At 40.5% G+C, this 24,463-nt stretch overlaps 1 long non-coding RNA gene across 1 annotated transcript; it reads right to left on the bottom strand.

Moving 5' to 3' along the window:
* Nucleotides 1-17,124: 17,124 nt before the first annotated feature.
* On the bottom strand, nt 17,125-20,123 carry LOC140714890 (uncharacterized). Its single transcript, XR_012096022.1, has 4 exons — nt 20,013-20,123; nt 19,612-19,701; nt 19,387-19,522; nt 17,125-17,338 (listed from the first exon to the last, which is right to left on the bottom strand). It is a non-coding gene; the product is annotated as an uncharacterized lncRNA (long non-coding RNA).
* Between the last annotated feature and the right edge of the window lie 4,340 nt (nt 20,124-24,463).

Below are 24,463 nucleotides of genomic sequence, written 5' to 3'. Positions count from 1 at the left end.
GCCCCGATTTAACCATTACCTAATCACAGGACAATTTAGTATGACCCAATTAACCTACGCAGTACATCTTTGGACTGTGGGAAGAAACCGAAGCAGCCTGGGAAAACCCACGCATTCCATGGAGAAAATATATAGAGACTCCCCACAGAGGACACAGGGATTGAACTCCGAACTCCATTGCCCCAAACTGTAATAGCATTGCGCTAACTGCTATGCTATCGTAATGGGCATTATGCCTTTAAAACCAAGTATAGGCATTGTTTTGAGAGAGAGAGAGAGAGAGAGAGAGAGAGAGAGAGAGAGAGAGAGAGAGAGAGAGAGAGAGAGAGAGAGAGAGAGAGTGTGTGTGTGTGTGTGTGTGTGTGTGTGTGGGTGGGTGTCAGTATTTAAGCCTGTTAAAAAGTACTGTATTACCCGCTGTTACATTGGGCAAATTTATCTACCCATTGTTGAGCCCTCCTGGTCACTGCAGAGCAGGTTCTGTACTACACAGTGATGCAACTTGTTCAGACGCTCTTTACAGTGCCTCTATAGAAGACAAGGTCTCTTCAGTCTCGTTCAAAAATAGAGGCATTGGTGAGCTTTCCTGACTATGTAGGATGTGTTCTCGGGCCATGAGAGGTTGTATGAGATGTGCGCTCTCGAGAGTATGAAATTGCTTGCCGTTTTCACTGCTGTGCTGATAATGTGAAGAGTGGTATTAGTGGTGTGGGATTCCCAGAAGTCGATAACCATCTCCTTTGTCTTGCTGACATTGCGGAAAAGGTCTTGAGCTTTTCTGCGTCCACTCTGTAGGCCATCTCATCATTGTTAGTGATGAGCCCCACCTCTGTAATGTAACTGGCGAACTTGACAATCTGATACAATTACTTAATTGAAGATGCAATTAGAGACCTTAAATAGACAAGACATGAAGGTTGCAATGATTAGTATAGATGGGCAAGAGACAGTCAGAAAGGTGTATTTCCGTGCTATACAACAATACACCATGGTAGTGTGATAGTCAGCACAACGCTATTAGAACTTGAGGCATTAGAGTTCAATTCCAGTAAGGATGGGTTCACTCCAGGTGCTCCCACAGTCAAAATACATACTAATTAGTAGATTAATTAATCATTGTTATTTGTCTTGTTAATAGGCTCAGATTAAATGGTCCAATATCTCTAAATAAATCGAAGATCAGTGTAAATTTATTATCAAAGTACATACATTTCACCATATACAACCCCGAGATTCATTTTCTTGCAAACATACTCAATAAATCAATCATTTGACTCAATAAAAACGGTATCTGAAAGGTGCTATAATTAATATCAGGGGATCACGGTGGAAACTTGAATCCAACTTCTCTTGTACCATAGTTACATTAGAAATGATGGAAATGCTTTCTGATGAAGACCAAGTGTCAAATACATTAGAATTCAACCTTAATTTTTAACTGTGTTTCTCTTCCCACAGATGCAGCCTGACTTGAAGAGTATTTCCAGCATTTTCTGTTGTTATTTCAGATTTCTAGCATTTGTGGCTTTTTTCTTGACTTCCTCTTGCACCATGCATATTTATAACACTATAAATATACATAATGCCAGAATCCCATGAACCTCCACACGAAAGCAATTACTGTGATGACCACGACAGTAGTAGATACTTCAGCGTGTTAACTTTGTAGAAACACATTACATGAAATTTTAACACAAGAAATTCTGCAGATACTGGAAATCCAGGATAACACACACAAAATGCTGGAGGAACCCAGCAGGACTGATGAAGAAGGGTCTTGACCCAAAATGATGGCTCTTTATTCCTCTCCATAGATGCTGGCTGACCTGCTGAGTTTCCCCAGCATTCATGTTCAGGAAATTTTAACCTGCTCAGATTAAACAAGAGGTTTGTAGCCAATGCTTCTCACAACATTTTATCTAACACTGGCAAGAACAGCTTAAAGCTTTAAAAAAACATAGCACCATATTCAATACACTTGTTTTAACAAAACCAAAGTTTTTAATCAGATAAAATTATGCCCTTTCAAAAAACTGAATTGGAAGATAAATACATTTGTTGAATTTATAAGAAATGTTTTTCGAAAGTACATTGTAAGGTGTCTGTATTGAGATAATAAATAACCAGGAAGCTAAAAGAAAGAGATTAATTTCAACCTTTCCTGGAATTCTCAGTCAGATATGGTACTATTACTTGGGGTCACTTTTGTGGCCTGGTTTTACTTGTACTTATAAGATTAAAGTTTGTTTTAAATTACCTTATTGTTATATACACAAACTTGGTGAGGTTCAGGTACAGGTTCAAGGGCATGTTCAATGTAGGAAGGATCAATTTAAACTCTAGAAAAGTCTGTTGTGCTTTTGATCTGTGTGATTTTATTTCTTGTTCTAGAATATAATAGATTAACACCTCCCTCCATCCATTCTCTGAGATATCCCTCACTCATTTAACCCCCATATTTGTTTATTATTTATTAATTGAGGTACAACATGGGATAAGTACTTCCAGCCCTTCAAACCATGCCACCCAGAAAGCCTCAATTTAACCCCAGCCTAATGATGGGACAATTTAGAATGACTAATTAACCTACCACCCAGTACATCTTTGGACTGTGGGAGGAAACCAGAGCACATGGAGGAAACCCACATAGTTACAGGGAGAACATACAAACCCCTTACAGATAATGGTGGGAAATCTTAGTTAGTATCTCCCTCAGTAGTACTGAAAGTTGTCACAGTCGAACCATCAAATGTTCCTGCAACAGGGTCAAGCTAATTCCAAGGCAACACTGAAAGAACAGCTGATGAGATACTGAATACTTCCAATAAATGCTTCACCCACAAATGCAAATGGTATAATTTACTTCACAAAATAATCTTTGGTTCCTACTATGGCATCAAATGTGGTTCAGTCATAACCACGATAGATGTCTGATCACACTCACAAGCTAATGGAGGCTGGCTCCTTGTACAGTAAGTTCAGTAAAGTTGCATTTTAACCACTAAAGCACTGCAAAGTCATTTCAGGAATACCACAAGTTCCTGAGAATATATAATAGTTTCATTATCTTGCTCAATCTTCATTCTATCTTGGTAGACCATTGCAGTTTCAGAGATTTTTGAGATTGCCAAAATGTTAAGATATTGTCTGAATTTCGTAACGGTATCTTCATAATAAAGTGAATAATACTTGTTTCAGTCTTCTACTGCTATGCTGCAAGGTATTTTCATTTTAGCATTTTTCTGCAAACACAGTGTGTCCTGTTGGTAAGCTTTATAGTTTAGTTAAGGATAAGGAGGCATTTGCCCATCCTAGGAATGTTGCGTCAGTCATTCGGGTTTGTCTTGGTGATGTGTTGCAGCATTGATTTTCCCAAATGAGATGCCATGGAAGGTTCGAGGGAGCTGGGCGGGATCAGATTTCTGAAGGACAATAGTCTGGTTTGAGGCCTTTTTTGTGAGGAGGTGCGGAGAAGAGCTCAAGGGAAGGTGCTCGCAGAGTGCTGCTTGAAGGAGATACTTTCTGTATGAAGGCCTTTGCGCAGGTGGATGGTTCCAAGGAGAAAGTGCATGTTCATTTGAGATAGCTTTGTGGATCCAGAACCGGCTTGCCCACAGAAGGCAAAGAGTGGTTGTAGACGGGTCATGTTCTGCATGGAGGCTGCTGACCAGTGGTGTGCCTCAGGGATCTGTTCTGAGACCACTACTCGTTGTGATTTTTATAAATGACCTGGATGAGGAAGTGGAGGGATAGGTTAGTAAATATGCTGATGACACAAAGGTTGGGGGTGTTGTGGATAGTGTGGAGGGCTGTCAGAGGTTACAGAGGGACATTGATAGGATGTAAAACTACGTTGAGTAGTGGCAGATGGAGTTCAACCCAGATAAGTGCAAGGTGGTTCATTTTGGAAGGTCAAATATGATGGAAGAATATAGCATTAATGGTAAGACTGCCGAGTGTGGAGGATCAGAGGAACCTTGGGATTGGAGTCCATAGGACACTCAAAGCTGCTAGGCAGGTTGACTCTGTGGTTAAGGCATAAACGTATTAGCCTTTATCAACTGTGGGATTGAGTTTAAGAGCTGAGAAGTAATGTTGCAGCTACATAGGACCCTGGTCAGACCCCACTTGGAGTACTGTGCTCAATTCTGGTTGCCTCACTACAGGAAGGACATGGAAACCATAGAAAGGGTGCAGAGGAGATTTATAAGGATGTTGACTGGATTGGGAAGTATGCTTTATGAGAATAGGTTGAGTGAACTCGGCCTTTTCTCCTTGGAGTGACGGAGGATGAGAGGTGACCTGATAGAGGTGTACAAGATAATGAGAGGCATTGATTATGTGGATAGTCAGATTCTTTTCCCCAGGTCTGAAATGGCTAGCACGAGAGGGCATAGTTTTAAGGTGCTTGGAAGTAGGTACAGAGGAGATGTCAGGGGTATGTTTTTCATGCAGAGAGTGCTGAGTGCGTGGACTGGGCTGCAGGCAGTGGTGGTGGAGGCAGACACGATAGGGTCTTTTAAAAGACTCCTAGATGGCTACATGGAGCTTAGAAAAATAGAGGGATATGGGTAAAGCCTAGATAGTTCTAAGGTCAGGCCATGTTCAGCGCAGGTTTGTGAGCCAAAGATCCTGTATTGTGCTATAGGTTTTCTATGTTTCTATGTTAGTCTTCTAGTGAAGTTCAAACTGTGGCTGGTGTCTTTCACACAGAATGTAGGTTCAGTGCATGAGTAAAGGGTTGTATATTCCTTTAATGGAGAACACCTGTACATGACTTTGTTTAATGTGGGAGGGTGATGCTTGGGCAGCCATCACATGATCCTTGACATATCAGGGTCAGATTCCAGTGGCATAGAATGCAAGACAACTGGGGACTCTTCACTGCTGTAACCTTCCTCCATCTTCTCTGACGTTACGATGTGTCATCACCTTTTGCCAGCTCACCGACGAAGTCTTAGTTGGATTGTTCTTTGTCTGGGACCTCCTCCTTGACTTTAATACATGGGTAACCCTATTAGGAGCTAAACACCTGACAGCATTGCACTTCCGATCACAGGAACAGACAAGTCTCTCCATCGTGACAACATGACGCTCCTCAGAGAGAATCATAGATTCAGATTTAAGCAACAAGCAAAAGTTCTACACAAATTACACAAAACAGTGAACAATATAAAATAATATGCAAAGCAAAACATTAGTGCAAAGGAAGCACATAAGTGGCAAATCCATGGTGATGCAAGAAATACTGCCAAGATATGGTAAGTCTGAACACCACAATGAGGCCAAATTTGGTTAGCACTTTATATCATATCTCATATCCTAAACCATTGATAATTAAAACAAATATAATTATTCAGAGAGGGATTCCTTACTCTATCTTCCATTGGTGAAAGACCAAAATCGATAAGACAATAAGACACAACAGCACAAATTGGCCATTCAGCCCATCGAGTCTGCTCCACTATTCAATCGTGGCTGATTTATTTTCCCTCTCAACCACATTCTCTTTCCTTCTTCGGTAACCATTGACACCCTTACTATCAAGAATCGATCACCTCCTCCTTAAATATATTCAATGACCTGGCCTCTACATTGTCTGTGGTGATGAATTCCACAGATCCACCACACTCTGGCTCAAGAAATTCTTATCTCTGTTCTAAAGGGATGTCCTTCTATTCTGAGGCTGTGTTCTCTGGTTTGAGACTCTTCCACCATAGGAAACATCCTCTCTGTCTAGGCCTTTCAATATTCAATAGGTTTCATTGAGATCCCCCCCTCATGTTTCTAAACTTCAGTAAATACATACTCAGAGCCAATAAACACTCCTCATATATTAACACTTTCATTCCCAGAATCATTCTCAACAACCTCCTTTGAACCCTCTCCAATACCAGCTCATCCTTTCTTAGGTAAGGGTCCCAAAAGTGCTCACAGTGCTCCAAATGTGGTCTGACCAATGGTCTGACTTATAAGGCCTCAGCATAACATCCTTGCTTTTATATTCTAGTGTTCTGGAAACGAATGTTAACATAGCATTTGCCTTCATTTATCCTTCAGAGAATCCTGCATTAGGACTCACCAAACCTTTTGCACTTGTGATTTCTAAATTTGCTCCCGGTTTAGAAATAAAAACCCTGGGTGCAGCCCATCTGGTCCAGGTAATTTATCTAACTAGACCTTTCAGCTTCCCAAGAACCTTCTCCTTAGTAATAGTTGCTTCTCCATTGGAAGGAACTAATTTTGTGTCTTCAGAATTGTTCCCAGAATCTCCAGTCATTGCTGTTCTACTGTCATCCCTGCTAGTATCCCCTTCCAATCAACTTTGGCCAGCTCCACTCTCATGCCTCTATAGTTACCTTTATTCAACTATGATAACAATACATCTGATATAACCTTCTCCCCCTCGAACTGCAGAGTGAATTCTTACATATCATAATCACTGCCTCTTAAGATTCCCTTTGCCTTAAACTCCCTAATCAAATCTTGTTCATTATACAATGCTTGTTCCAGAACTGCCTTATCCATAGTGAGATTAAACTAAAAAAGCATCTCATAGGCATTTCATTTCAATTAGAAGAGAAGAGTATCTCTACAAGATAGCATTTAAATCAACCAAATTCAAAATCTAACTATAGTGATTGCAGTTCAAGAGTATTTCACGAGCAGGAAAATCCTTCAAAAAGTTCTGAAAGAGACACAAAAGGATAAGAATGACAACATTTTCACAACAGCTTACATTCATTCATCTGAAGTAAATCATCTGATTGCATTAATATAGTTCCAGCCAAATCTCAATGTCAGGAATAAAACTTATTCCTAAAAGTAACAAGTAAATCTGGCAACATTAAAATGTATTAGCATAATGACAGTGTATATTGCAATTTTAGAATGCAAATTTGATCAAGACATTTTATCTTCTTAATGCTCTCTTTATAAACCGGGTCTGAGACAATTAGCTTTAAAAAGCAACAACTTATGTTATTGGTTGATTATGTGAAATGGCCTGCCTGTTGATATTATTTGTCATGATTTGGTAAACAAAGGTACACAGAGTTGCATTCAGGAGACGATTGCACCCAATCCTATTTGTTGCTGACTTATCTATTGTCTACTATTTATGTTTCCTCTATCGGGAATTTGCACAGAGCAGTCAATTAGAAACATAAACATAGAAAACCTACAGCACAACACAGGCCCTTTGGCCACAAAGTTGTGCCGAACACATCCCTACCTTAGAAATTACTAGACTTCCCCATACCACTCTATTTTACTAAGCTCCATGTACCTATCCAAAAGTCTCTTAAAAGACACTATTGTATCCGCCTCCACCACCATTGCCAGCAGCCCATTCCACGCACTCACCACACTCTGAGTAAAAAAACTTACCCCTAACATCCCCAGCACCTTAAACCTGTGTCCTCTTGTGGCAACCATTTCAGCCCTGGGAAAAAGCCTCTGACTATCCACACGATCAGTGCCTCTCATCATCTTATAGGACCAGGGTCCTATATAGCTGCAATATTACCTCTCGGCTCCTAAATTCCAATTCCACGATTAATGAAGGCCAATACACCGTATGCCTTCTTAACCACAGCGTCAACCTGCGCAGCTGCTTTGAGCATCCTACTTACGCAGAGAGTGGTGAGTGCGTGGAATGGGCTGCCAGCAGCGGCAGTGGAGGCGGAAACGATAGGGTCTTTTAAGAGACTCCTGGATGGTTACATGGAGCTTAGAAAAATAGAGGGCAATGGGTAAAGCCTAGGTAGTTCTAAGGTCAGGCCATATTCAGCACAGCTTTGTGGGCCAAAGGGCCTGTATTGTGCTGTATGTTTTCTATGTTTCTTTGTACAGCGGTGGTGCCTTCTGTCACGTATATGGCACTGTATTTCAAATACAGTAGGCAGAATAACCCCTTCCATAAAACCACTGTGAAAAACTGTCAGCAACGTTATTTAGTGTTCCACAGCTATTCATGTGTGAATGTTTTGGATATTCAGGCATATTCAAACAACTTAATATTATTTTAAATATTAAAGGTTATTAAAGTAATAAGATGAAGAAAACGTTTCTTTAAAACAATTCAAATAATTAAAATGAAATCTAAAATGCTAGTACTTGCCTTGCTTTGCTCTTCTGTGCGTAACTCCATGTGGAATTCAACGTTTCTTTAAAACAATTCAAATAATTAAAATGAAATCTAAAATGCTAGTACTTGCCTTGCTTTGCTCTTCTGTGTGTAACTCCATGTGGAATTCAACTTCAGAAATTTGGAAAAAGTCTCACGAAGGGTTGCCAGCAAATTTGCCAATTCCATGTTTGCATAGTATTGAAGGCAGTCACACGAGTAACTCTCAATATTCCTGTGAAGTGCCAGAGCACAAAATTTTCTTGGAAAAGAGAGAGCACACTCCCAGGAAAAATGTTAGATTGGAGCTTTAGAGTGTCGCTGAAAACATAAGCATTATTCACTGAGCCAGATAACAAAGGTTATTAGAAAATCATAACTGTTCATTATTCACTTGGTTCTCACTGTGTTTGGTATAATTATAGATCAGCAAAGTGAAACAAGTTCAGAAGGCTTCTTCTAGTCCACTGCCTGAAAATTGTGCAAATTAACACAATTAAGCAATTTTCCTTCATTAACCAACTAGTCATTATCCTGCTGTAATCTCAACTCACAGACTGCCAAGCAGAGCTCCCCTACAGCTCTTTTCAAATTATCAGCACCATCATCAACAAAACTACTAGCTATCCCACAAATCAAATTTACACTGACAGAGCATTTTAATTATATTTTTAATAAAATGGACCCTACAGTTCTGGATAGTAGTAAACTGCACCGAGATGTTTGCAGTTAAATGCATCCTAATTCTCTGAAGGTTTCCTTACTTTCCTGCTGTGTCCATCAAGCATGTTTGCTATCTACCTCCAGTGGCTATGCCTTATCTGTATATTCAATCATCATACCTGGAGAGTTAAATTCCTTGTAAATCCTTTCAAACGTCTTTATATAGTGCTTTCCATTTCTTCAGGATGCCCCAATGCTCAATGCAACTAAAAGTTCGTTGCGGCATGGTAGCATAGTGGTTAGAACAATGATTTACAGTACCAGTGACCTGGGTTTAATTTCCACTGCTGCCTGTAAGAAGTTTGTGCATTCTCCCCGTGATTGCATGGGTTTCCTCCAAGTGCTCCAGTTTCCTTCCACAGTCCAAAGGTGTACCAGTTGGTAGTTTAATTGGTCATTATAATTTGTTCTGTGATTAGGCTAGCATGAAATTGGGAGTTGTTGGTTAGCATGGGTCGAAGGGTCGAAGGGCCAGAAGGGCCTTATTCTTATTCTCTTATTCTCTTATTCACTTAAAGCTCTTATTCTCAATAAATAAAAATTAAATTAAAAAAAAATTATAGGACAAACTCACCTCCAAGTCCACTAAAAATCTTTGCTTACATGATTCTGTGATAAAAGTAGCATGGCATTTAAAGAGATTGGCTATTCAAAAGACCTTGCGAATTAGGTTTGTGAGCTAAACTTAGAAATTACTCTCAGACTGATAATGTCAATGTATCGAAGCTGCCTTATGCATAGAAACTACATCAGAGGTAGGTAGGTCTTCAAAAGTGGCCTTTTAGTTGCATTGAGCGTTGGGACATCCTGGGGAAATGGAAGACGCTGTACAACTGAAAGCTTCCTTTCTCATTCAAATCAACACAAAAGCTGCACTTTGCAATTGGGGATGGTGCAAAGACAGAGCAAGGTGAGGTGAAGCAAGCTGGAGTATAGGGGTCTCAGCTGGAACTAGATCTGACCATGTCTCTGGATTTCCACTACAAGATATTTGTAGCCATTTCACCATAAAAGCAAACCGAGACAACGTTTAGTCTATTTGCTGAAGTCTGTGGCTGCATTCATACTGTCCTTTAGATAGAACCTCTATAAAACTTCTGGGGTGACACGGTAGCTATTACAGCATCAGCGACCCTGGTTCAATTCCTGCAACTGCATGCAAGGAGTTTGTATGTTTTCCCCATAACCACATAGGTTTCCTCCGGGTGCTCCAGTTTCCTCCCACATTCCACACATGCACAGATGGGTGAGTGTGAGTAATTGGTCGCATGGGTGCAATTAGGCAGCACAGGCTTGTTGGGCTGGAACGGCCTGCTACAATGTTGTATCTCCAAGTAACACCGCTGGCTAGACCACACGTAGAATATTGGGTTGGGTTCTGGTCACCTCATTCGAGAAAGGATGTGGAAGCTCTAGAGAGGGTGCAGAGGAGATTTATCGGGACTCTGCCTGGACTAGAGGGCATGTCTTATGAGGATAGCTTGAGTGAGCTAGGGCTTTTTTCTTTGGAGCGAAGGAGGATGAGAGGTTACTTGTTAGCAGTGTACAACATGATAAGAGGCATAGATAGGGTGGATAGCCAGAGACTTTTTTTCCCAGGGCGGAAATGGCTAATACAAGGGAGCATAATTTTAAGGTGATTGGAAGGAAGTATAGGGAGGATATCAGAAGTAAATTCTTTACGCAGACAGTTGTGGGTGTGCGAAATGCCCTGCCAGGTGTGGTGGTAGTGATATTTAATAGGCAGATGGATGATAGAAAAATGGAGAGTTATGTAGAAAGGAATGGTAAGATTGATCCTAGAGTAGGTTAAATGGTCAGCAAGACATCATGGGCCAAAAGGCCTGTACTGTGCTCTAATGTTCTATCATTCTCTGATTCTATGATACAATAAAGTCCTGTTTGAAGGGATTTACCTCTGTTAACCATCCTATCTAGATTTATGAATATTCTCCTTATAATGCTTTATTGACTGAATGGATGAAGTTCACTAGTAATAGACAATGTCTACAAATGGTAACCCAATGATTTTGACATCAGAAATGCATTTAAATTTACTTTAAACTTTGAACATTCACTGGAATCTTGCTGTGAATTTCCAAGATAAATTTATATCCAGTTGCATGATCTTCCACTAGATCAAATCTTAAAGGGTACATCAACCTGTTATGAAACCACAGTTCCCAACAATAGCGAGGCCTTGGTCCTCTAGCCCTTCAGTGGGACTTGTCTCAAGCTGTGCAAATAGTGGTCTCTCTCACCAACTGACAGCCTTTTGACAACTCTTTGTGTCAGGTGGCTTTTACACTCTTCACAAAGTCTTCTGATCATCAGAGACATACAAAGAATTCAAATTTTAAATATAGATTACTTTTAATTAATTTAATGAAGTAAGAAAAGAAAACAAATCACTGAATTTTCCTTATCTTTTCAACAAAATTTGGCATCCTTATTTGTGTGAATGGGAGATCCAGGTATAACTGGTATGAAATCGAGAGCCCAAATACTAAGTGTATCCATTCCCTCCTCCAAGCCATCATAAAACACCCTGACCTCGATGGGGAACCAAGTGACAGGAGGTCAAATTTCCACAATGTAATGCAAAGTCATGGAAGTCCAGAAAACACTGATGCTCATCCTACAGTAATCCATTCTTTATGGACCCTCCAGTTAGACATTAGCTCAACCTGGCACTTTATGTCAAGAAAGCAATCTTTCAGTGGTTGAGTCTAAAGAACAGCGATAATCTCTTAAACACAAGAGATTCTGCAGATGCTGCAACTCCAGTGCAACGTACACAAAATGCAGGAGGAACTCAGCAGGTCAGGCAGCTTCTATGGAAATGAATAAATAAGAAGTCAACGTTTTGGGTCAAGACCCTTCATCATGACTCTCTGGAGTAAACACTTAACAAATGATATTTTATGAAGAGGCAATTAGACCAGTAAAATGTGGCATGCTTCTGGATGGAACCTGGACAATCTTGTCAATGGACTGAATTGTAATACTGAATAGAAAAATATTTGTTTAGATATAAATTTTGTATTTATCTGTTCTATTGAGACATGGGGTTATGAAGAATGTAAATAGCTCGTAGTAGTACATTAGGAAAACAAACGATATGAGTAAAGGTATCTCAGCATAATTATAGAGAACCCTGGGAAGGCTAAATCATGAATATTGTGAACTGCTTACATAGATGGCACTACTGAAGACGTGCAACAGTTTACTGGTAGAATGAAAGCAAAGGAATTTGATTGAAAACATTATTAATAACACTTTTTAAAAAGTAAATTGTGGTAAACTATCACTGCAAGCATTGAAGAAGTGAGCGAAGGCAAAGCAAATTCACAAGATGAGCCCTGCTGGTCCACTGCAAAATCGATGCATTTGGAGTTGGAGCCATGCTGGCTGGAGTGAACGATTCGAAGGGGAGAAGACAGGACAGAGAAGTTGCAATGCCCGTCCAGCTGGCCCAGGTGCGAGAGTTGATCATTCTAAGTGCTGAGCCGATTTGGAGAGGTTGAGAACGGCTTCTTCAGCAGTGAAATCCAAGTCCGAAGTGAATCACTGGGTGGCGCATTCAAGGCCTGGAGGGATTCGCTGCAACAAGGCCTGGGTCCTAATTCGAGGTACAATCCGCTGTTTGGACAATCTAAGTGCTGGCCCAGATAGACATGAAAGGCAGGCTGTTGAGAGTTGGGCGAGGTTGGATTGCTCTGGGCGTCAAGCCAATTTATAGATGTCGAGAACAGCTTTGCTGGCAGCGATATCTGGGCCCAGAGTGATTCAACGGCGGTGGGGCTGTGTCCTAGTGCAATGCTTGAACAATTTGAATGCCAGCCCAAATAGTGTGGGGGCTCCTCTTTCCATGATGCTATGCTGTGAGACTGCTCCCCAGCTGCTGTACTTCATGTCTGCAAACTTTGCAGTGATTTTCCCGCTAATTTGATTAACTGAATACTAAGGCTTTGGACCTACTCCAGGGATTTGGATCCAAAGACTCAATTTGGTTTGAAATATTGTTATTGTTTCTCACTTCCGTTGTTTACATGATTTGTTTTTTTCTTCTTTCTCCGTGGTCAGCGGGGTTGGTCTTCTTTTCTTTAATTGGGCTCCTTCGGATTCCTTGCTTTGCAACTATCTGTAAGCAAACAAATCTCAAGGTGTATAATTTATGCGTTCTTTGATAATAAATGCACTTTGAAACTTTAAAAATTGTTTATTTTCATTGAGATGGTGCTATAAAGATTCACTATATTAAGCGTCATGGAAGCCTGGTGGTTAGCAACTACACTCTATGTACCTTTTATGCACACATTGAAAAGGAGAATAATACAACCCCTGTGTGAATCTCTGCAGCATCTGGCAACTCTGTGACCTCTGTCACGTAGGCTGATATCAGGATATCCTTGAAGAAGGTGAAACCTTGCAAGATGTCTAGCCCTGGTGGTATACCAGGCATGGCACTGGAAACCTGTGCTAAGCAACTGGCGGGACATCTTCAGCCTCTCATTGCTGCAGTCAGAGGGACCCCCACTTCAAAAGGACATCAAGCATATCAGTGTCCAAGAAGGGAAGGGTAAGCCAGCTTAGCAACTATCATCCAGTAGCACTCACATCTGCTGTGATGAACTGCATTGAGAGAATGGTCAAGGCTAGAACTAACTCCTGCCTGAGCAAGGACCTGGAGACACTGCAATTTGCCTATCACCACAACAGCTCAAAATCAGAATTAGGTTTAATATTGCTGAGATACGTTATGAAATTTGTTGACTATGCGGCAGCAGGACAGCACAATAAAAGACTGTGAACTATAGTAAGTATATACGTAATTATTATATAGATAAATTAAATAAGAAGTGCAGAAATAGAAATAAGAAAGTAGTGAGGTAGTATTCATGAGTAAAATGTCCATTCTGAAAACAGATGGCCGAGGGGAAGAAGCTGTTCCGGAATCACTGACTGTGTGCCTTCATTTTTCTGTACCTCCTTCCTGATGGTAGTAATGAGAACACGTCCTGGGCAATGGGGGTCCTTAATGATGGATGCCGCCTTTTTGAGGCATTGCTCCTTGAAGATGTTCTGGATACCACGGATGCTCGTGCCCATGATAAAGCTAACTAAGCTTACAACTTTCTGCAGCTTACTTCGTACTGTGCAGTAGCCCTTGTCCATACCAGATGATGACGCAGTGAGTTAGAATGCTCTCCATGATACAGCTGTAGAAATTTGCGCGTACTTTTGGTGACATACCAAATCATCTCAAACTCCTAACGGAATATAGCTGCTGTTGTGCCTTCTTTGAAGCTGCATCGACATGCTGAGTCCAGGTTAGATCCCCAGAGATAGTGACACTCAGGAACTTGGAATTGCTCACTCTTTCCACATCCGCTCCCTCTGAGGACTGATGGGTGCTGTAAGTAGATGCGACTTCACTGGTTCTCCAGACAGTTTTAAAGCACCTGAATAACAGCAACACATACATCAGGCTCAACACGTACAAACAAGCTGGATGAACTCAGCAGGTCAGGCAGCATCCGTTGAAAGGAGCAGTCAATGTTTCGGGCCGAGACCCTTTGTCAGACTGCTGTTCATCTGTTGCAGCTTAGCATTCAAAGCCATCATCCCCTCAAACAGTAATGAAAAGGCTTCAAAATCAGGGCCTCTGTATCTCCATCTGCAATTGGATCCTTAACTTCCTCATCAGGAGACAGTCAGTGTATATTAGGGACAGCATCTCCTCTTCACACACAATCAACACAGTTGCACCTTGAGGATATGTAATTACCTCACTACTATGCTCTCTCTACCCACATGACTGTATGTCTAGGTACAACTCAGATATCTTCTATAACTTTACTGATGACACTACAGTGTTTGGCAGAATCCCAGATGGCAATAGAAGCATAGAAAACCTCCAGCACAATACAGGCCCTTCGGCCCACAAAGTTGTGCCGAACATGTCCCTACCTAAGAAATTGCTAGGCTTACCCATAGCCCTCTATTTTTCTAAGCTCCATGTACCTATCCAAAAGTCTCTTAAAAGACCCTATCATATCCGCCTCCACCACCGTCACCGGCAGCCCATTCCACGCACTCACCGCTCTCTGAATAAAAAACTTGCCCCTGACATCTCCTCTGTATCTACTCCCCAGCCCTGGGAAAAAGCCTCTGACTATCCACACGATCAATGCCTCTCATCATCTTATACACCTCTATCAGGTCACCTCTCATCCAACGTCGCTCCAAGGAGAAAAGGCCGAGTTCACTCAACCTGTTTTCATAAGGCATGCTCCCCATTCCAGACAATATCCTTGTAAATCTCCTCTGCACCTTTTCTATGGCTTCCACATCCTTCTTGTAATGAGGCGACCAGAACTGAGCACAGTGCTCCAAGTGGGGTCTGACCAGGGTCCTATATAGCTGCAACATTACCTCTCGGTTCCTAAATTCAATTCCATGATTAATGAAGGCCAATACACCGTATGCCTTCTTAACTACAGAGTCAACCTGCACAGCTGCTTTGAACGTCCGATGGACTCGAACCCCAAAATGAGGAGGACCACAAGGCGATGAGGAGGCATTAAGGAGTTATTTAGATTAGCTGGTTGAGTGGTGCTGTAACAAAATCCTTACACTCAGTACCACCAAGACCAAGGATTTGATTGTGGATATTAGGAAGGGGAAGTCAGGAGAACAGACACCAGTCCTCATTGAGGAGTCAACAGTGGAATGGGTGTGCAGCTTCAAGTTCCTGGGCGTCAGCATCTCAGAAGATCTATCCTAAGCGCAATGTATGGATGTAATCATGAAGAAGGCATGCCAGCGACTATGCTTCATTAGGAGCTTGAGGAGAATTGGTACATCAACAACTACTCTGTCAAATTTCTACAGATGTACAGTGGAGAGCATTCTGATATGTCATGTTGCTACCTGATATGGAAAATCCAATAGCAAGAATCAAAAGAGGCTTAGCTAGCTCTATCATCACTGCCCCCACCATTGACGACATCTTCAAGAGGCAGTGCCTCAAGAAAGCTGTATCCCTCGTTAAGGACCCTCACCAACCAGGACATGCTTTCTTCTCATTAGTACCACCAGGGAGGAGGTGCAGGAGCCTGGAGACACACACTCAATGACTCAGGATCAGCTTAATCTCCTGCACCATCAAATTTATGAATTGTTTTTGAACCCATGAACCTAATCTCACTATTTCTCTTTTCCACTATTTATTGTAACTTAATGTGGTTCTTATGTTTTGTTCATACATCAGTGATAACAAACCTGTTTCTGATTTACATGCAAGAGGAAATCTGCAGATTTTGGAAAGCAAAGGGTCACGCACAAAAAGCTGGAGGAACTCAGCAAGCCAGGCAGCACACAAACAAGAGAAAATCTGCAGATGTCGGTATCGGCTGAAGGGTCTCAGTCCAAAACGTCAACTCTACTTTTTTTTCCATAGATGTTGCCTGGCCTACTGAATTCCTCCAGCATTTTGTGTGTGTTGTTATGATTTGCATGTTTAACGTTATCTCCTGCCTTACACTGACCTTTTAAAAAAACTGCTTTAGGAATGAGATAGCTGTCCTCAAAAGGTTTATGCAGCCTTTGATTCTTAAAGCACTGCAAAAGTTGAAAGCATGTTATCAGCCATTCACACCTCAGGAGGCTTTGGACCTTTGGTATCCATGGTCAAATGCCCAAGTTCAAGACATCTTGGTCAAAGGCCAGCAAAGCTGACTGTCCCCTCCAGCATCATGGAGCTCAATAATGGTGTGATGCCATGAGCACAATCCAAAACACAAAAAAGTCCTGGAATAATAGATCTTGCAGACAATATGAGACGGCTGTCCTTGGATACCTGGTGGTCTGAATACATTTACTTCTATATAATGGTAGACAGCTATTGTTTTTAAGAAACTATTTGATCATCTGTGAAATCTTAACATTATACCACAGAGTTAGTGGCACATTGATACTAAATACCCACATATTAAGGCCCGAAACCCAAATGACAAGACAGACCATGAGTGTCACGTGTCAAGACAAAATTACACTAAATAGGTAGGATCAAATGCATCTCACACCTGGCTTTCAGCTTCACATCAGACAAAGCTTCAGGTTTGATTACTATCTCAGCATATATTTTGTTAATTTTTAAAAATGATTTGTTGATGCATAACTGTTAGTAATTTTTAAAAACTTTTAATTTGCTTGAAATAACTTTAAATATCTTTACATATAGAATTTGTTCATAGACTTAGACAGTGGAGTGAGCAGCCTGAGACATAGTCACTGGACAAAGCTGAATGTGACTCACACTATACCACCAGCTCTGTCTCTGTGGCCCTAAACATTCAAGAAAATGTGGGCAGACGCCGAGTCTCGTATGTTCTTTCGCGTCGGGCTGGATCTGGCCCTTCATTTTGTCCAAGATGCAAAGATTAGGTGAGGACATTCATTAGTTGTTTAAGTTAGATGTTTCTGGAAAACATAAAGTTTCAAAGTTCAGAAAATCCTTAATGGGTGGGGGGGGGGGGGGGGGGGTTGAACTTATTCCTAATGTGCAAGCCAAAACACAATATTAGAATAAAGGAACTTGCTGACAGTATGAAATAAATGAACTCTTTATATGATAGCACTAAGTTATTGTTTTCAAGGAACTGTTTAACCATCTATCAATTATCATTTTGCACCTTGTGGAATTATCAATAATGTATACACATACAATAAATATCACAAGCGCATGTAAAAATATCTGCAAAATGAAGATGCTTTCAAAATAATGAAATGAAAAGATTCTAAATATCAAACAATTACTATAAAGGGCAGTAAACAGTAAAAAGACTAATCAAATCAATCAATATTTTGTGTGACCACTCTGCTTTTAAAGTTGCATCAATTCCCTTAAGTACACTGTTGTGCAGTTTTATAAGAAAATCAGCTAGTAGGTTGTTACAAGTGTTCTCCTGCAGGCTTTGGCTGTCTGACTTGCTTCCATCTCTCCAGGTGATCCCATCCAGCCTTGATAATGTTGAGATCAGGGCTCTGTGGAGGTTATGCCATCTGAAACCATATGAAAATCATGGGTACTACGATTTTTGCTCAGTACGGTATATTAAGACGTGAAGTCCAAGTTAAAAGGCAGGCTATGAAGAAAGACATACCAGGGGAAAGCTACACTAAAAATATTAAACTGGTTGAAATAGAAAGGACACAGTGTGGTATCCAACTCATATTTACCACTAGAAATAGACAAGCATGCAGAGTCAACATACATGGCATTACATAGTATGATTTAAAAACAAACCAATTTCCATAAGAGCATTGCATTAATTGGAGTCATCTAGGATAGGACTGGACCATATTATTGTCATGAATCCTCAAAGACAGAGTTTAATCCTAGAAGTTTAAAGCAGGAATTATAAATCAGAATAATAAAGCCCCACCAGCCTTCACATCCAGCACATAATTGTCCGAAACTTCTGCCACCTCCAACGGGATCTCACCACCAAGCACATCTTTCCCTCCTCCCAACTTTCTGCTTTCCACAGGGATCGCTCCCTACGCGACTCCCTTGTCAATTTGTCCCTCCCCACTGATATCCCTCCTGGCACTTATCCCGGCAAGCAGACCAAGTACTACACCTGCCCCTACACCTCCTCCCTCACTACCATTTAGGGCCCCAAACAGTCCTTCCAGGTGAGGCAAAACTTCACCTGTGAGTATGTTGGGGTCATTTACTGTGTTCAGTGCTCCCAGTGTGGCCTCCTGTATATCGGTGACACCTAACGTAGAGTGGGAGACCACTTCCCCAATCATCTACGTTCCATCTGCCAGAACAAGCAGGATCTCCCAGTGGCCAGCCATTTTAATTCCACTTTCCATTCCTTTTCTGATATGTCCACCCACGGCCTGTTCCACTGTCGTGATGAGGCCATACTTAGGTTGGAGGAACAACACCTTATATTCCGTCTGGGTAGCCTCCAACCTGACGGTATGAAACTTCCGGTGATGGCCCCAGCAACCCCCTCCGCCTTCACCATTTTCCATCCCCTTCTCCCTCTCTCACATTATTTCCCTACATGCCCATCCATTGCCTCCCTCTTGTGCTCCTCCCCCCTTTTCTTTTTTCCATGGCCTTCTGTCTCTTTCACCAATTAACTTCCTACCTCTTTACTTCACCCCTTTCCCTCCAGGTTTCACCTATCACATGGCGTTTCTCTCTCCCCTCCCTACTCCTCAGCTTTTTTTCTCCATTCCTGCCGAAGAGATTCAGCCCGAAACATCAACTGTACTTTTATCCATAGATGCAGTCTAGCCTGCTGAGTTCCTCTAGTATTTTGTGTGTTGTTGGGGAAAGTCAATTGCACTTCTGGAAAACACAGATATATTAAGTAGATAAAATTAAAAAAGAATAAAAATAGTTTAACTTCCAAAAATTTCGCAAAACTGTTTTTCTGAGGGAACTACGCTTTGTATTTGTACGTTTCTTTTGGGCTCTGAGAGACGCAAGACAAAGATTATCTTACCTATTACTGCAGAACTGATGATTCACGCCAAGTCTGTCACCATGTATAGAAGAGCAGGGTATCTTTAAGAGGAATCTCTGGCTCTCCATGTTTAAATGTCCATGAGCATGCTCCAGAGAATGCTACAAGATTTATCCTGCAAAAACAGCAGCTGCTGATAAACTTGCCAATATTATTACAGCAAAAAAAACGGTGCTCAATTATATTAATCAACCATTAACTTACTAAGCAGTGTGTAGCTCCAGCAATCCTCATTTCCACAAAAATTACATTGTACAGCTGACATTGCAACAATAGGAATTCTTCCTCTTGGCCCTTGAAAAAGCAGGGGATACAAAGTGCAGTTTACTCTCCCACTAATGGAAATTCAGATTTGTATGTTATAACTGTGTTGATTTTATTGTTTAAATAAGTGGGGCACATAGAATTATTTTGAAAGAAGATGACAAAGAATAACACTACTTTTATAAAGATTTTGGCTTTATCCTGAATGTTACTTAGACACACGTACCAATGATTTATAACTATTTATTCTGTCTGTTGCTAATTGAAATATAGCCACTGCAGCAATGATGTAGTATATTTGTTTGGGTTAGGCTGGCACAGGAAGAGGATTTCAAACTCACTTGCAGTTATTAGTGATCTCATCTGTATGACATTATCAGTGCTACAGGTTTCCCTTGGGTTACACCATCTGGTTAACATCTGGCAATGTGTACACACACACACACAAGAGTGGGCCTCCAAGATGTTCATTCTTATCAAAGTTTATAGCCCAGGCAGTGAAGCAGACACCTCATAGGACCTGAAACCTCTGTACATCTGGCTTTCATCTTGCCCGTCAGCTTTATCAAAAAGCTTTTTTTTTTGGTTCCTGAAGTTATACAGTCATAAAAAAAAAGAAACGGAAGAAACTAGTATGTTATGCACTGTGCATCTTCAATAACGTCACATCATAAGCTATAGCATTTTAACTCTTGCACCAGCCCTAAATATATGCAAAATAAATAAACATGTTTAACCCTTTCCATGTTAAACTGCATCAGTTTTGAAAGTTGTGCTGATTTTGTTAACAAATCTCTATCTCTTGCTAGGAAATATGCAGAATATGACTGAATAATATTTGAAATACATATTTATTTGTTTTTGTACTCACAAAGAATTCCTGATTATCTGCATTTCTGAACTTGCTTCTACTGGATTCAGTGGAATCAGAGATCAAAAGCTATGTACATCCATCAATAAATCACACATTTTCATTATGCAGAAGAGGGGAAATTTTTAATTCATTGACTTTTACATACTTAAAAATAACTGCACTTCTTATCAGTGGCAAACCATATTTGAAAAATAAGTTACTAGATAAATAAATGTACTTCATAATAAATCATCACCAGTAAATGTCACAAATTATTTGACCAAATTAGGCACCATGGTAGCGTAGTAGATAGTGTGACACCATTACAGCTTGGAGCGTCGGAGTTTAGAATTTAATTCCGTCGCCGTCTGTAAGGAGTTTGTACGTTCTCCCTGTGACCGTGTGGGCTTCCTACAGAGGTTTTGGTTTCTTCCCACAGTCCAAATATGTACCATTTAGTAGGTCAAATGGCCATTGTAAATTGTCCTGTGATTAGGCTGTTGTTAAAAAGGTAGGTTGCTGGGTGTCTCGGCTTGTCCTGCACCTCGCTGTATCTCTAACACAAACAAGTGCAACTCCATCTTGAACAGAAACTGTTTCTTTATGATTGAATGGAACAAAAAAAAAGAAAAGAATTGCATTTAGAAACTGCACACAGGAGCACTGCTGAGCTGAAGGACGTTCTCCTGCATTGTGTTTTATTTTTGTTTTTTTACACAATCTGTCTTTGGAAACTTTATGTAAGCCCATTCTGTGGTCAAATTGCTCATGCTTATGGGACTCCTTCTAAAAAGCAGAAGTACATAACATTTCCACGACTACATTTTAAGAGAAATAAGGCAGCATTATATCCAACAAGAACTTTTCTTTTTCTTCTTTATATACATTGATAATTACTGAAAAATTATTCAATGGCCATTAAGACTTGGGAGTTTAATTTTCTGCCTTTAGCACTCATTAGTGCATTCCCATAAATCCATCTCTCTGCTTTGCTAATTCAATGCATCTGTTAAGTTTTCTTGAGCAGGTACACATCAGAGTTAATGTAGCATAAATAGGAGCTGATGCATAAATTGAAGTGCTAAAATACCCCAAAGAACAAATTAAATGCATTGAAAAGTAGTACCAGAAATATACAGTCTAAAAGTTTTAATGATGCTTGATGTCATCAATGTGCAGATTCCTATTCAGAGCATATTACCCATAACTTCATTCTTAGCTTTTCTAGTTTCAGCTTCCTCTATGCCATAGAAACTCAACAATTTGCATTTATTAATGAATACTAGTCTGAAAATGCTTCTTCTAAGTTGTAAAACTCCCTTTTCTATTACAATTAGGAGCTTCCTGTATCAGCAGCAGCCTGCCCCCATAGATGTCAGCACTCATTTACAGAATTCAAGCTACCAGGAATTTTTTTTTGTTTTGAACCATGCTAACGATTAAAACAAGTAATTTACTTGCATCACTTTACGTTATTATTTCAGTAAAAATGTTACATGCTTAAAAAAGAAGTATATTCAGAAATGGTAAAAAGATGAAAGGAATGATAGACTAAATGACATGGCTTGATTATTGTTTCTCTATCTCCCCATTTTTCAGTCTGAACATGGCTCCAGTGAGAGGAAAATAATAAAATAAACTCCCCGCCGACTTCCCCCCACCTTCTCCCACAACCAACCCCCAACCGATACCCTGTCAGTATGATTTTCAAAAGGGCCTTGATTTAGTAAACTATCGCTCCCACTGGAAACATTATTCTGCACAAACCTGGATCTGATTACATTTTTAGGACCCAATGGCATTTTTATCATCATCAATGAGGCGGCCGCTGTGTTCGGCTTCCCCTTTGCGATACACGGGCCTGGTTTTGTTTACCGCTGTACATCATTCGGTCATGCAGGAAGAGTGATTACAATGGTGTTGTCAGTGAGAAGCCCAAAACACTATTCGTGGGTAGCGCAGGGTTGAAAATGGGCAGGTCCGGTGCAAATGATATGGTGTGTAAAGGTGTCTAAGGATGCTGGCAACAGGGTCAATTAAGGCTTTCAAGACGAATTGGACAGGTATTTCAGGGAAAACGAAATAGCGTGGGGAATGGGACAAACTAAATCTCTTTATTTACTGGCTATTTTCCCTCTATCTTTCCGGCTATATAGAAGGCCCTGATCTGAAATTTTGACTGTCCTTTTCTCTGTACCGGTGCTGCCTGACCTACTGAGCTCAATAAGCATCTTGAATATTGTTTGAGATACCTTTATTAGAAGCTGGTATGTACACATCAGCCAAATAGCTTCCTTCTGCACCATAAAAACTCAACAATTTCCATTCTATTAAAGGGATTCTGGAACTAGATATAAGAATATTACTCAACTGTTGGTTTTTAAGCCTTCAAGGTTACCTCTCCACTCCTTCAGCAAAGTATTCAGTTCCTTAAAATTAAGCTTTCCCTCATTCTCCCTTCCACCAACAACAATCTGTATAAGTCACTTGGGCGATGTATTGACCAAAATGGGCAAGTGCTGTAGTAACTCTTCCCTTTGCCTGCCTGATGTTTGCCAAAAAAACAAACAAAATAATACTGGCCTCTCTCTCAATGTTGGTCCAAAAATGATTGGCTGCAATTGCCTCTCAGACTTATAAATCAGCCATGGCATTTAGCATAATTAGTCCACAATTAGAGACAAAATGGAGAATAATGCTGATGACTTCATTCCTACCTCAATCTTGATCTCGCCGGAATACTGCCTTGGACATCATCTTTTGCAAAAAATTAGCCAGTTTGAATTTCATTAGACTAGAATTATGCCTTTTTTGAAGAGTCCCAGAAAAGCAGGTTTGTCCTGTGTTTGTGACTATGTTATAGCCATGATAAAACAGGGTACGCACAAATTTTATGATCTACAGAGTTTTCTGGCAGGCCAAAGGTTCATTTATCAACTTGATGAATCCCAGATTTTGGAGCGAAGCTTTTAATACACTTCACTGCAGTATAGCCAGGCTTCAAGATGGCAACACTCTCATTACTGAAGTGTTTCTAACAAAACATTCAATTGTGACAGCAAATTTTCTTCGCAACAGAAGCAGGGCTCCATCTCGGGACTCCAAAACCTCACGCCACTTGTGTTTCCTTTCTGCGGGCATTACATTGCAGGAAGGGTTATGCTATCAAAAGGTCAGCTGCAATTTACAAGTCATGACTGTCAGTACACCCAGCCTATGTAAAATATTTGCAATAGCACAAATAGCACTCTGTATATTTATTGGAATTCAAGACACATGGTGACAGCGATTAAATCAAAACATAACCTCTTACAGATGTTCAGTCAACCCAGCCTTTCCTTGTTTGTTTACCTTTGGATCCACCACTGGCAGAAGGCAGATTGACTGAGGACCCATGCCTTGCTGATATTGGCTATTCAACCCAGCTCCAATCTGGCAAATTGATTTCTTTGGCTAAATTATGCCTACTATAATAGATATCAGAATCAGAGTCAGGTTTATGATCACTTACATATGTAGCAAAATCTGTTATTTTGCTGCACCAGTACAGTGCAAGACATAAAACATTACTTTAAGTCACAATTAAAAAAATACAAAAAATAAGTAGTGCTAAAACATATAGGAAGAGAGGTAATGTTCAGGGGTTCATGGTCCATTCAGAAAAAACAATAGTGAAGGAGAAGAAGCGATTCCTAAAACATTGAGAACATGTCTTCAGACTCCTGTAACTCCTCCCCGAGGCATGCCCTGGGTAGTGAAAGTCCCTAATGATGGATGTCACCTTCCTGAGGCATCACCTTTTGAAGATGTCCTCAGTGGTGGGGATGCTAGTGTCCATGATGGAATTGGTTCAGTTTACAAACCTTTGCAACTTTTTCCAATCCTGTGCATACCAGGCGGTAATAATATATGTAAATAAGTACTGTAGATAGTTCAGTA

Source organism: Hemitrygon akajei, chromosome 22 (assembly GCF_048418815.1).
Source record: "Hemitrygon akajei chromosome 22, sHemAka1.3, whole genome shotgun sequence".
Classification (NCBI taxonomy): Eukaryota; Metazoa; Chordata; class Chondrichthyes; order Myliobatiformes; family Dasyatidae; genus Hemitrygon; species Hemitrygon akajei.
This window is presented reverse-complemented; position numbering and strand designations above follow the sequence as displayed.